This window comes from Rana temporaria, chromosome 9, assembly GCF_905171775.1.
Source record: "Rana temporaria chromosome 9, aRanTem1.1, whole genome shotgun sequence".
NCBI lineage: Eukaryota > Metazoa > Chordata > Amphibia > Anura > Ranidae > Rana > Rana temporaria.
In genome coordinates, this window is record NC_053497.1 from 128,060,519 (window position 1) to 128,074,232 (window position 13,714).

A 13,714-nucleotide genomic window follows, 5' to 3' on the forward strand; every position below is an offset into this window, starting at 1 on the left:
TGTTCCAGACAGGGCAGACGCATTCTTTCTGAGAGTCAATGGTTTCACCTCAACAACATGGCAGACTCCGACATTTCTACTTTGTCTTGGCCTTTGAAGAAACACTGCCGAGAAACTGAGTAAGCTGTCTGGTTAAGCTGGCTTAACCGGTTTTCTGATGCCGTAGAAGCTTTATCTGTCTAGATTTAAGTGAATAACAGCGAATGAGACTCGGTCCTTAAGCAACAAGAACATCCCTAACCTGAAAACATGATCTACAGGCAGAAAGTGACTAGGGATGTATCGCCTTGGCAACCGCATCATCTCTAAGGTGCTCGGCTATCCTCGTCACTGCGGAAGATGCTCTGTCATTGTCGGGCCTGCAGTCTGCTACCGATTATGTACAGTGCCATGAAAAAGTATTCATACCCCTTGAAATTTTCTACTTTTTGTCTAAATTTATTTTATGTAATAGACCATCACAAAGTGGCACATAATTGTGAAGTGTAGGAAAATTATAAATGGTTTTAATTTTGTTTTTTGTTAACAAATAAATATGTGAAAAGTGTGGCGTGTATTTGTATTCAGCCCCCTTTACTCTGATACCACTAACTAAAATCTAGTGTAACCAACTGCCTTCAGAAGTCACCCAATTAGTAAATAAAGTCCATCTGTGTGTAATTAAATCCCTATAAATACAGCTGTTCTGTGAAGCCCTCAGAGGTTTGTTGGAGAACCTTGGTGAACAAACAGCATCATGAAGGCCAAGGAACACACCAGACAGGTCAGGGATAAAGTTGTGGAGAAGTTTAAAGCAGGGTTAGGGTTTAAAAAAATATGCCAAGCTTTGAACATCTCACAGAGCACTGTTCAATTCATCATCCGTAAATAGAAAGAGTATGGCACAACTGGAAATCTACCAAGACATGGCCGTCCTCCCCCCTGAAAGGTGCCAAATGTGACACCGGTGGGGATTCCCAATTTCAAAAAAAGTTACATTCCCAGCATGCTAGGAATGTAACATTTCTGTGCAGCACCATGGCAGTAGCAGGGGCTAAGGTGGCAACTTCCCCAAAATCAATAGGAAGGTTTAGTTCCACTTTAAATATTTATTAAAGCTCAACTCTGGGGGAAGTAAAAACCCTTTCTTGCAGTGGGACTGCCCCCGTCCTACAAGGATCTGCCTACCTATTTCTCTCTGGACAGGTTCCCATTTAACACCTTCAACGGGTACAAAGGTGTGTTTAACCTCTTTCATGCCTCTGACTAACCAATTAGGGAGTCCAAATGGCCAACCGAGAACCACCTTTTGGATAGTAGAAAATCAGGATGGGATACATGGCAAAGCTCTGATCATTTTGTGAACCTGGTGGTTTAGAATGGTTGGCTTTTTTCTGGCACTTTGAGCAATGAGACCCCACCAGTGTACTGTATGCTGTGAGCGCAATGCATTATCTGTCCACTAGATGGCAGCGGGTATTTCTTTACTGTCGCAATGACTAACTTGCTCTAATATTTATCTGACTTGTTTATTTGGATGGAAAATATTGATCGCAGAAAACAAAATAAACAAGAGAAATAAATGGATATTGTTACCGCTTATGACTGCATGAATCATCCAAGAAGTGAAATCACTTGACGTTGCATGAATTCTAAACGAGAAGTAAAATCGCTCAGAGATGTGTTAACCTAGGCATTGTTAGGACTGTCAAAGTCCCCCATTTATGATGCGACTTCAGCAGATTTCACAGGGCTCCTAACTTGTGAGATGGGTAGGTTTCCTGAATCTTGTGCTCAGCAAATTTCCCCTCTTATCTGTGCTTGATATATTACAAGTCCGAATCAGTTATCCGAGGCAAATGTGACCGACGGTCCCAACGAACTCAAATAACTTGATAATTAAAAAAAAAAAAAAAAAAGATGACAAATACTTACCTTTTTGCTGGTTGGTGCCTCAAAAAGATGACAGATACTTACGTTTTGAGGCACCGACTAGCAAAAGGGCATCTGTATTGCAGATCTTTGGCGGCCGCTGGTATACAACACTCCTGGATGTGTCGCATACCTGCTGTGCAATGTTGTTCAGAAAACAGTAGTGACTTGGATTCCATCCACACCTACGCAGAAGTGACAGTGCACATTTTTTTTTCTCGTTTCAATGGGCTGCCCTATACATGAATAACATACTATACAAGTCCATGATCCTTATGAAAAATGATGCCACACTAGCATATGTAAGGTACTTGTATCCCTTTGATGATATTTTGTAATTTTCATATATGCTGATCTATATTCCTGTATCTTCTTTTTTTTTTGGCACAATAAACCATTTTTCTGATTAAAAAAAAAAAAATGATGCCACACCACAAAGCATGGTACTTTGCTACCTATACAGTGTGTTTTGGCACACGTGAACACGCGTGTTTTGCTGTATGTGTGATGGGGCTGTTAAGGTTTAGTGGCACCACCGTGTGTCTGCATGTCTTTGTGTGTTGTGGGAAAGCGAAAGATTTTGCACACGTTCCAGCAATGCACAAATGTGAACATGGCCTTGGGCAGGCCTGTCGCTACAGGACAGGCAAAACAAACAATTGCTTGGGGCCCCGAGCTGGCCTGGGGGCCCCAACTTCCCCTTCCCAGTCTGTAGCGTGGCCAAGCTCCTCTTCCTCCCTCCTGGAGAGCTGTCAGTCTGGCCAGGTACCGCGCGTGGTACAGGAGATCGTGTTCTGTTCCCGGCCGGACTGACAGGAAGTGTACAGTTTTCAGTCCGGCCGGGAACACAGGAAACTGAATCTCCTGTACCGCAGGGTACCCAGCCCGGGCACTATCTGATAGGGGACTGGGGACCCATAATGATAGAACACCGGACTGACAGGAGGAAGAGGAGCTCGGCCACGCTACAGCGGCAGCCTACAGGGAAGAAGGGGAGGTGAGAATAGAAAAACATAGGGACTGGGGGGGGGTAAGAACATGGGTGTAAAAAATTAGTGAAGCGCTAACGTAGGATTTCCGTGCGGGGGGGGGGGATTGCGGGCCCCCATTTTGCTTGGGGCCCCCAAATTCCTTCAAACGGCCCTGGTCTTGGGGGCCAGAAAGATAAACTTCTGACCACAGCGGCATAATTTTCTGCTCACTGACCCAAAATGTAAGGGGCACAATGTTACATCCTCCTGACTTTTATACTGTATATTGTGATTTACTACACTCTGCATGCTATACTAGAGCTAGGTTGGGACCTAAAATGTGGTCTTACCTAGGAGGGAACCCCCATCCCCAGCAAGTTGAAGAAGGAAAACTAAGTTTGGGACTTTGAGATGAAGCACACTGCTGAATTTGAGGAAATAACTGAGGTAAACATATTATTGATTACAAAGAGGGTATAACAAACGCATGATAAAAAATCGATAGATAAAATAGATGTGAGTCTCAACAAATAGAGTCTAGACAGTGCAAGATATACCTATTATTAGCAATTTAGCATACATGGTAATGTATAGCAATCATAGGTCACACTGAATAATTCTAGACAATACATAGTTGCAGAAATTCATCTCATAGTAACAATATCATGGTAGTAAGACTAGCGTCTGAGAACAGAGTTTGTAATAATATCAGAATAAATATAGTAACAATAATAGTTGATCCATTAAAATAATTTTAAAATGCAAATGGTAGACCTATACTGTGACATCTCATTGTGAAGAAGCTCTACGCTGGCAGGGAAGGGGTGAACACTAGGGGGCGATCAAGGGGTTAAGTGAGTTCCCTCGTGCGTGTTCTAACTGTACGGGGGGGTGGGCTACCAAGGACATGACAGATCACTGGGAACAGAAGATCTCTGACCTGCCCCCTGTCAGAATAGGGATCCGCCTTGTATTAGGCGATCGCCGGCCGTCGGTGGACATCCAGTCTGCCCAACTTGTGGGCACGCAGCTGCGCGAGCTGACGTACAATGACAGCGATTTACGCAGGAAAGCCAACCTGCCTCAGTAAAACTGCGGCAGGCAGATGTGAAGTTGTTAAAGTAGAACTAATTTCATTGCTGTCTGTGTCCCCATTAGGGAGATTCACCCTCTCTATTTGTCCAGTTTATCATTATCAATGAAAGTGAAAGAAAATCCCAAATTTTGGGTTGTCCCCAGAACAGTAATAATCTTCGATTGGGGACAACTAGTTCTGGTGACCTGGGGGTCCCCAAGGAATTCCTTTAGTTTGCAGGGATTTCTTCTCACTTCCTGTTTTGGCTATAGGTCAGGAAGTGAAGGGAAATCTCCCCCAATGGGATACAGATGGCAAAAAAAAAAAGAATAATGGACGGGGTTATAATCCTACCTTAACTGGAAAAGTTTTCATTCTACATAACGGATTGTAAAGTTGGCCATATAACATTATAACCACTTCTATCAATCAGCAATTGTTAAATTCTGATTTTACAATATTTTCGTTTTTGTAGAGCACGTTGGCCCTACTATAGAGCGACATGAGGCATTTCAATTTCATTGGACTGCTGTATGCACAACAAAGAAGCTTGCGTACATTTTGAATGCCACACTTTCCTTGCCTTTGTTACTATGCGTTCTTGCGCAGTCTTATGCACACAAGAATGTGCTTCTTGTTTTTTGCATTTAAGCTGCCATTAACAATCAATGGTGCAACAACCGTTTTTTTGCTGATTTTGTGTATGCGCAAGAAAAAGTGTGGTTTTTGAATAAAACCTTAACCCAAATGAATCCAACTGTAAGGCCGAGTACTCACGAGCAAACATGTCCGTTCGAAATGTCCGACGGGCTGTTTCCGGCGTACAAGGCTGTTTTTTCATTTGGCCCGCTGGCTTGTACACACCAGCGGACGATATTTCCCTGCGGACCTGAACGCGTGCACGTAATCCACGTTTGACGTCACTATAAAGGGAAAGGCCAAAGTCAATGGCGACGCCCTCTGTTCCGCTTTTGCTAGTTACGGCTTTGCTCGTGTTAGTGAAGGTTTGGTTAGAGCTGATTCGCGCTTCTCGGTCTCCAGGCTTTAGCAGGTAGTATTTTCTCGTTCAGTGCGTGTGCTTGTGGGTACGTAGTTGGCATTCGGGTACAGGCGTGCAGTTCGTTCTGCTTAGCAGATTCGTACTGTGCGTTCGTATCTGTGTGTCGTGCGTTCTTTGCAGGTACCGCTGGATTTGATTGTGCTTTCTGTTGGAGTGTGTTCTTGACTGACCAGCCGGCCGGTTTGAAGCCATGATGGAGCAGCAGCGTCAATTTTCGCGAGTTGGTGCTGTTTATGGGATGGCTGCTGGATATGTTCATTATTCCAGTACTTTGGCCAGAAACAGGGGGTGGAGGCGTTTCTGGACCAAGAATTGGTTGCGCCAGCGTGACCAGTTCTCACATATGCCTCTGCTTAGGGAACTCCAGGAGAATAATCCTAATGACTATAGGAATTTTCTCCGCATGACGGACCCCGTATTCAACAGTCTGCTGGATCTTCTGTCCCCCTATATCACGAGGCAGGACACTGTGATGCGCCAAGCCATCACGGCCGAGCAGAGGCTTATTGCCACGTTGCGGTACCTGGCGACTGGGAGGAGCCTGCAGGACCTCAAGTTCTCGACAGGCATCTCTCCGCAGGCGCTTGGGGTCATCATACCGGACACGTGTGCTGCCATCATTAAAGTTATGCACGAGGAGTATATGAAGGTAAGTTTCCTCATTTTAACCTCACAATGTGTCTTTAATAATGTGGCAAACTAACTTTTTATTTTATTTCCCAGATATGCTGTGTGTTTAACTAACGTTCCCTTTTCTCACTATGCATGTTGATATCAGCTTTTACATGTTCTTTTTATTTTGGCCTACCTGCATATTTTGATCTTACCCAATATTAACCTGTCCAGCATGCTATCTTCGGGCCAACCCCCACCATGCCACTTTTTATTTTTTTTGTCTAAAAACAGTTTTAACACCCCCCACCCCCCCTTCAAAGTGTTTTTGTCCCCATCAGAGGGCTGTGGAGTCTCTTATTAATTAAGTGGGCCTATATATTTGTGCCCCGAAATTCTCCCTTCATAATTTGCAAATGCTATTTTAAAAATGTAAAGTTGCACAAGGATGCTTGTAGGATTATGTTTGCAATGTTTATGTGCCAAAGTACTAAATCTCTTTTTTTGTTTGTCCCCACAGCTACCCTCCACACCACAGGAATGGCAGTCTGTGGCTTCCCAATTTGCCGAGCGGTGGGATTTTCCTAACTGCGGTGGAGCAATAGATGGGAAACACGTCCGCATAGTGCCCCCACCCCACTCGGGGTCCTTCTATTATAACTACAAGGGTTATCATAGTATCGTGTTGATGGCGGTGGTGTCGGCACAGTATGAGTTTCTATATGTGGACGTGGGGAAGAACGGCCGGATGTCAGATGGGGGAGTGTTCGCACGGACTGATTTCTATGATCGTCTCCAAACTGGTGGTCTGGCATTGCCACCAGATGAAGATAATGTGGAAGGACTTCCGTTTGTGTTCCTAGCGGACGAGGCTTTCGGCCTTGGACCTCACCTAATGCGGCCTTTTCCCCAGAGGACCCTCACCTTAGAGAGGAGTGTGTTTAATTTTCGGTTGTCCAGGGCTCGGAGGGTAGTCGAGAATGCCTTTGGGATCCTCAGCAACCGGTTCCGCCTGTTCCTGACATCGATACATTTGGCGGAATATAAATTGAACACCATTATATTTGCCTGCTGCATTTTGCACAATTTTCTACGCAGGCACTCCCAGACGTACCTAGCCTCCATGGGCTCTGAGGCAGGACTACCCTCAGAGAACATTCCTGGCCTGGACACTGGTCGCGCTGGCTTGGCCCCCCAATCTGCTCGTGAGGTACGCGACAAATATGTTGAGTACTTCATGGGTCGGGGGGCCATTGCTATGCCAGATCATATTTCTTTCTAATTCGGCCCCCAAAGAAAGGAATATTCTCACAACTAATAAATAATTAGACCATTGGACTTTATACAGTTGTTTGTCATTACTGCTTTTTCTCTATTTTTCTGTCTTCCAGGTTATCTCCAAAAATCGTGCACTTCTAGTGCCAAATTTACTTACTCAGATGTATTAACTAACCACATTTGCACATTATTCACTCATCTACAAACTGGGTATTCAGTCTAGAAATAAGAAGCCACTCATTTTTCTGCTTTTGATGTCTCATATTTTTTTTTTTAGTTTATTCATTTTTTAACAAGAAATGTGTATTTTTAGGCAGAAAACATTTCCTGCAAATTCTTGAGACAAAATATTGGCTTTTAATTATTTATTTTTTTGTCTTTATTGACAGTGATTATCAATAATAATGATCGAAACACAATGTAAGAATAATTTCACTGAAACTATACGCAAGAATTTTTGGGCTTGTCATTTGTTTGTGTCTAATTTTTTCAACACGATTTTAACACAACACAAAAATTTTTGAATTTTTTACCAAAATTAGTTAACTTCTTTCTTTAGGTGAGATTTATTGTTCGTTTTGTGATCTGAAACTGGAAACATTTACAAACCAAAAAAGATCAACACCAAACAAAAATTAAAAAAAATAACAGCAGTCAGTCATATGGATGGTGTGCTTTCACACTGGAATACGCCAACATTTCTAAATGCACACATTCAGTGCAAACTCGCCAAATGTCATTGGTTAAACAGACAAATGGCCACATGTGCTATCTGACATCATGGGTGATCAATGTCTGTGTTTTGTGGGAGCAAACCCTTCCTCTCAACTACTTGAGGATCGAGGAGGGGTTTGTACCCACAAAGCACAGACAATAGATAGTCTGTGATGGCAGCTAGCACATATTGGCACACTGTGTGTGCATTTAGAAATTTTGGCGTATTATAAAGTACAAAAATTAAAAAGGGTTTTGTGGGCGGGGGATGGGCGGGGGATGGGCTTCTGTGGTTCAGTCTTTGACACGGCCCATCATGTCCATGATATTTTTGTAATTTTGGTTGATGACTAGCATCCTTTGTCGCATGTTCTCCATTTCCGTGCTACACTCTGAAATGACATTTCGCACATTCTGCTCCATGACTAGCATCCTTTCCTGCATAATGTCCATTTCCGTGCTGCACTCCATTAGTTGCTGTATAATGATAGAAGCACTTGCACGTGAAAAATGTGCTACTCCATCTTGATCCCCTAAAAAGAAACAAATTGGCATTCAAAATATGTAAATAATTTCCAGCCTATCTGCATATGTTTGGCCCTATTAATATAGGGGTGACACTGACCTGATGGCCTGATAATTTCCACATCCCCAATTTCTTCATCTTCTATCACTCCTCCTTCTTCCACCACCTCCCCATCATCTTCTATCACTCCTCCTTCTTCCACCACCTCCCCATCATCTTCGACTCCTCCTTCATCCATCAATCCACCTTCTTGCAATTCGCCAAATTGTTCTTCCGCCACTTGCCCTTCATCTGATATAAATTCTAAGTCCAAAATAACTTCTTCCTCCTCTCTTCCTTCCTCCTTTCTTCCTTCCTCTTCTCCTTCCACATCCTCTTCTCCTTCCACATCCTCTTCTCCTTCCACATCCTCTTCTCCTTCCACATCCTCTTCTCCTTCCACATCCTCCTCTCTTCCTTCCCCAGCCTCCTCCTGCTCAACATGTGGAGGTGTTTGATTTTCCGGGTGTCTGGCCCTCTCTGCCTCCTCCAATTGCTGGCGTCTTCTTTCCCCTATAAGAAATAATAAAAAACAAAAGGTATACTCATCAGCACACAGATATTGGATATCATAAATCGCACACATTGCATAGACGATACATTTATGATGATTTTTGGTTGTTTATTCTTTCAGCAATCCTCCATTTTTGGCGTAGTTCTAGGCCAAGCTCTGATCCTGCCCCTTTTTTGCAAAGAAGTGACACAAATGGATGTCACCCCAAAACATTAATTCTCGTCGACCCTCCAAATAAATATACTTAGATTTTTGAGACACAGGTGCTTTGCATTTCAAGATGTTAAAACATCAGCTTTATTTGCATTTTGGAGAATGAATCTTGTTTGCCTGTCACATTCACTCAATTTAATTTCTGTGATTTTGCTAGTCAACAATGTTGGAAAACCAAGTTTGGGGCCAGTCAGCCATGTCCAGGTGTGTTGTTCCTGGAGTAACGTCACATTTTTGCTAAACAATGTCATATTACGCGTGTTTACTATTTCACAAAATTTGTTTAAGGTTGTTATTTGACATAAACACAATACAGTATCTACACGTGTTCAAAAGTACAAGCAGGCCAAGGAGGCAGATGTGAAAAAATACATGTCAACACATTATTGCAGACATTCCCCCCCCCCCCTTAAATAATATGGACTTACTTTTACGCAGAATTTTTAGTATCTTCTTCATGTGATGTGGCTCCCTCAATTTTAAATCGGACCAACGCTTCCGTAGTTGCTCCTTTGACCTGGTGACACCAAACATTCTCCTCATTCTCCTTGCCACCTTGTCCATTATGTGTGACTTCCTACGGTTCGGTGTTTTGTAGGGCCCACATTCACCATCATAATCCTTCCTCCTCATGATGTAAACCAACTCCACCATTTCTTCGAACGCCATATTAGTGGCTTTATATCTTTTAGGCCTGGATCGGGACGGTCCAGCCTCTGTCCCTTCACTTGCGCCATGAGAGCTCCGTGCCCGCTCGTGTGACATCGCCATCTTTCCTTCCCACAGAGATTAGGGGCGTGGAAACGAGGAAATGTCCCGTCAGGGGCGGAGATGAGGGCGAGGATTATTGCATATGCGGAGTGTCGCGAATGCCAACAACGTATTGACGTACGTTACGCGGAGAATATTCGCGCGATTCCAGAACCTACACAGTTAACGCCATATTTACTTTTTCAATTGATTAGGGGCATGGCAAAGGTGACGAGGGCGGCGTTTCATACATACGCGGAGTGTATAAAAGGCGCTTGACGTGATTACGTAGGTTACGTGTTAATTCAGCGAGCGGAAGAAACGAGGATTGTGAGAGAGGCAGGTAAGAAATTTAAACATGGGATCAGCAGCGGGCTCTAAAATGTAGAGCAATGGGATGGGGGTTTGGTCTGTTGGTTGCACAGTTTTATTAAGCTATTATGTCTCTTGGATACCAGAATGTGATTTTCATACCCAAATGCTTTTGTAGACATCACAAAATAGAGAGATCAAAAATGCTGTGACTCATTATCAATTATGTAGGGTGTATTCAGATCAGGCCAAGTATTGTTCTGTGTTGGTTGGACAGAGGTCATTAGGAAGTTTCTTTCATGTAATCAATGCTGAGGGGCAGGATATCTACACATGCAATAGTGGCTTGATGAATGCTGTCATTTGTAATAATTGTGTATGGTTGTAGATTTATATTATTTCCTGCAATGTAACCAAAGGGGCGGCATGTATAAAAAAAATGTTATCTAAAACCAACCAATGGGGCAGAGCTGGCCAGCATTTTCTAAACAAGAGACACTGTGTTTGTATTTCTATATAGGTACTACTTTTTAAACAACATATTCTATCAATGTAAATGCTGAGGCTTTTTTTAATTGTGTTTTTGGTTTCTTTTTATTTTTTCAATCTAGAAAAAAAAAGAGTAAATCCTAATTTCCCAATGGATCTCCTGCAGAGCCAAGACATTATCCAGCATTTGCTGGATAAATTCAGGGAAATGCCCATCCTGTGGGATTCAAAGCAGGACCATTATCATAACAAGGACGTACGAGCGGCAGCACTTGAACAGCTAGCAGCATACATGAGGACATGGGTGCCAGAATGCAGTGCCAACATGGTGAAGGATAAACTTGCCAACCTCAGGGGCACATATAGGAGAGCGTACAAAGCTCACCAAAAGCAGCTAAGATCTGGAGCAGCAGCAAGACCACCAAAGGAACCCAAGCTGTGGTATTACAACCAGATGTCATTTTTGCGGGATCAACTGGAAGGCAGGGCATCAATGTCAAGTCTGAATCCCAACCTTTCCTCCACGCTACCTCCCAGCGGGACTTCCCCAGATCACCACAGCCCTGCAGAGTCGGATGAAGAGGGCCTGGCTGACAGAGAGGCAGATCTGCGCCTCTACGATGATGAGGTATAGTAGTTTCATAACTAGTTATGTAATAATCTTAATTATTGTTTGATTCTTGACTTGATATTGGTTAATAAAATACAAGCTGGGAAGTAAAAATCTAAAATCGTGGGCAAACAAATAGGTGTCAGGGATGACAACTGCAGGGGTCAGAGGGTGAGTCTGTTTTCAAGTTTAAATTCAAGGCAAAAAATAAGATTCAAGCATGAAAATGTGAGTGAGTATATTCCTAAATATATTACAACATGTCCCTTTTTTTTACACAGGAAGAAGAGACCAGCCAGGAGGTGGCAGATCCTCTCCTCACTGTCAGCCAGGACGAAGGGGTCAGTGGCAGCCAGGAGGAGGCCGGGCCCAGTGGCGTTCAGCAGCTCCCCAGGACAAGCACCACCAGCCAGGCTCCTCCCCTTTATATTAGGCCACCAGGCCGTAAGAAGAAATTGGGGGCAGTGGAGGAAGCCAGCCTGAAAATGATTCAGGAGGCGAGTGCCATCATGAGGGCCCCCCTCAACCCCACTGAGGCCTACAGTGCCTCCGTGGCACATGACCTCAATAAAGGCACGGAGGAGCAGAGGCAATTGGCCAAGGGCATCATCAACCAGGCCCTTTGGTGGATGCAGAGGGAGCTGCTGACCCCAGACACTGGGCTATGTGACCCGGCCCGGCTTGCTGAACATCATACTCCTGCTGCCACATCATCCCCACCTGCAAGGGCCCAGGGAAGACCCGCTGGAAGGCAGCCTGGAAGGAAGGTTGCAAGGAAGAGGAGACGTTGATGCCCTGCCTTCCATTTGATCCCCCACAAATGGCATCTTGTTTGGACTACCACAGCTTGGGTTCCTTTGGTTATGTGCTGCTGCTTCAGATTTTATTTTGTGTGCTTCCTGAGGTTGGCTAGTTTATCCTTCACCATGTTTGAAATGCAAGTTTGCATGTATGTTGCTAGCTGTTCAAGTGCTGCCATTCTGTTTTTGATCCTTTTTATAATTTGCTCAAATAAAAGCCTTTTTGTTGATTTGAAAAACGTGCCTATTGTTTGTAATACTGTGGGTATTATTTTAGGCATCAAACATTACAAACAAATAAAATGTTTAATCTAAACTATTCACTAACTCATGTGGGGGGGGGGGGTCATTTGGTGTGCCAACATGGTAGACAATTTAAACAACCTTCAAAAAAATCATGTTAAATATACAAACAAAAGCTAAATCAAAACTATTTCCTATTAAAATATTCTAAATGGTGACATAACTATAAACACCTAAAGAAAGTGGGAAAGATAACCATTAAACATTAAAAGCAAAAAATTTGAAATGTGGAGGACCACTAAAAATATGATACGTCGGGCCAATAAAAGTTTGCAAAAATCTTACTACATCACAGCTAACAAATGTCACTTTTCAGTATGGAACAACTCAGTTGAAATAACATGAGCTAAATAACTGATTAGTTATAGCAAGAGAAGAATGAATAAAACGACGGCATCAAGCATTGGTTATTGTGTGTTTTGCTTCAGTGTTCTATTGCTAGAATTAATCTTTCTATTGACGAATGTGCCATATCCCAAAGAAACGTGAGTTTTACCTGAACGAGCGCTCCCGTGGCCTCATTTAGTCTGAGCATGCGCGGGGTTTTTGTACGTTGGTTTTGTGTACTCACCACCAAACATGTACGTTCGGACAGGATTTGAGCACAAGTTTGGAAATAAATGTCTGCTGAAAAACGGCCCGGCGGGCAAATGTACGGTGAAATTCTGTACGCTCGTAACTACACACGACCAAACATGTATGCTGAAACTGGTCCGCGGGCCAGTTTCAGCAGACATGTTTGGTCGTGAGTATGGGGCCTAACACGTATGGCCAATGTTGAATAAAAAGGCTTATAGTACATTTTATAAACGGTATATCTTCAAGATTCCTAAAGTGGTTGTAAACAGGCCTGGACTGGCCATAGGGCATACTGGGCATATGCCCAGTGGGTCGCGGCGGGCCACGTCTCTGTAATGTAGGGGGGTCTGTATGGGCTGTATTGTAGAGGGGGTCTGTAATGTAGGGGGATCTGTATTGTAGAGGGGGTCTGTAATGTAGGGGGATCTGTATTGTAGAGGGGGTCTGTAATGTAGGGGGGGATCTGTATTGTAGAGGGGGTCTGTAATGTAGGGGGGGGGTCTGTATTGTAGAGGGGTTCTGTAAAGTAGGGGGTCTGTATTGTAGAGGGGGTCTGTAATGTAGGGGGTCTTTATTGTAGAGGGGGTCTGTAATGTAGGGGGATCTGTATTGTAGAGGGGTTCTGTAAAGTAGGGGGTCTGTATTGTAGAGGGGGTCTGTAATGTAGGGGGTCTTTATTGTAGAGGGGGTCTGTAATGTAGGGGGTCTGTATTGTAGAGGGGGTCTGTAATGTAGGGGGGGATCTGTATTGTAGAGGGGGTCTGTAATGTAGGGGGGGATCTGTATTGTAGAGGGGGTCTGTAATGTAGGGGGATCTGTATTGTAGAGGGGGTCTGTAATGTAGGGGATCTGTATTGTAGAGGGGGTCTGTAATGTAGGGGGGGATCTGTATTGTAGAGGGGGTCTGTAATGTAGGGGGGGGATCTGTATTGTAGAGGGGTTCTGTAAAGTAGGGGGT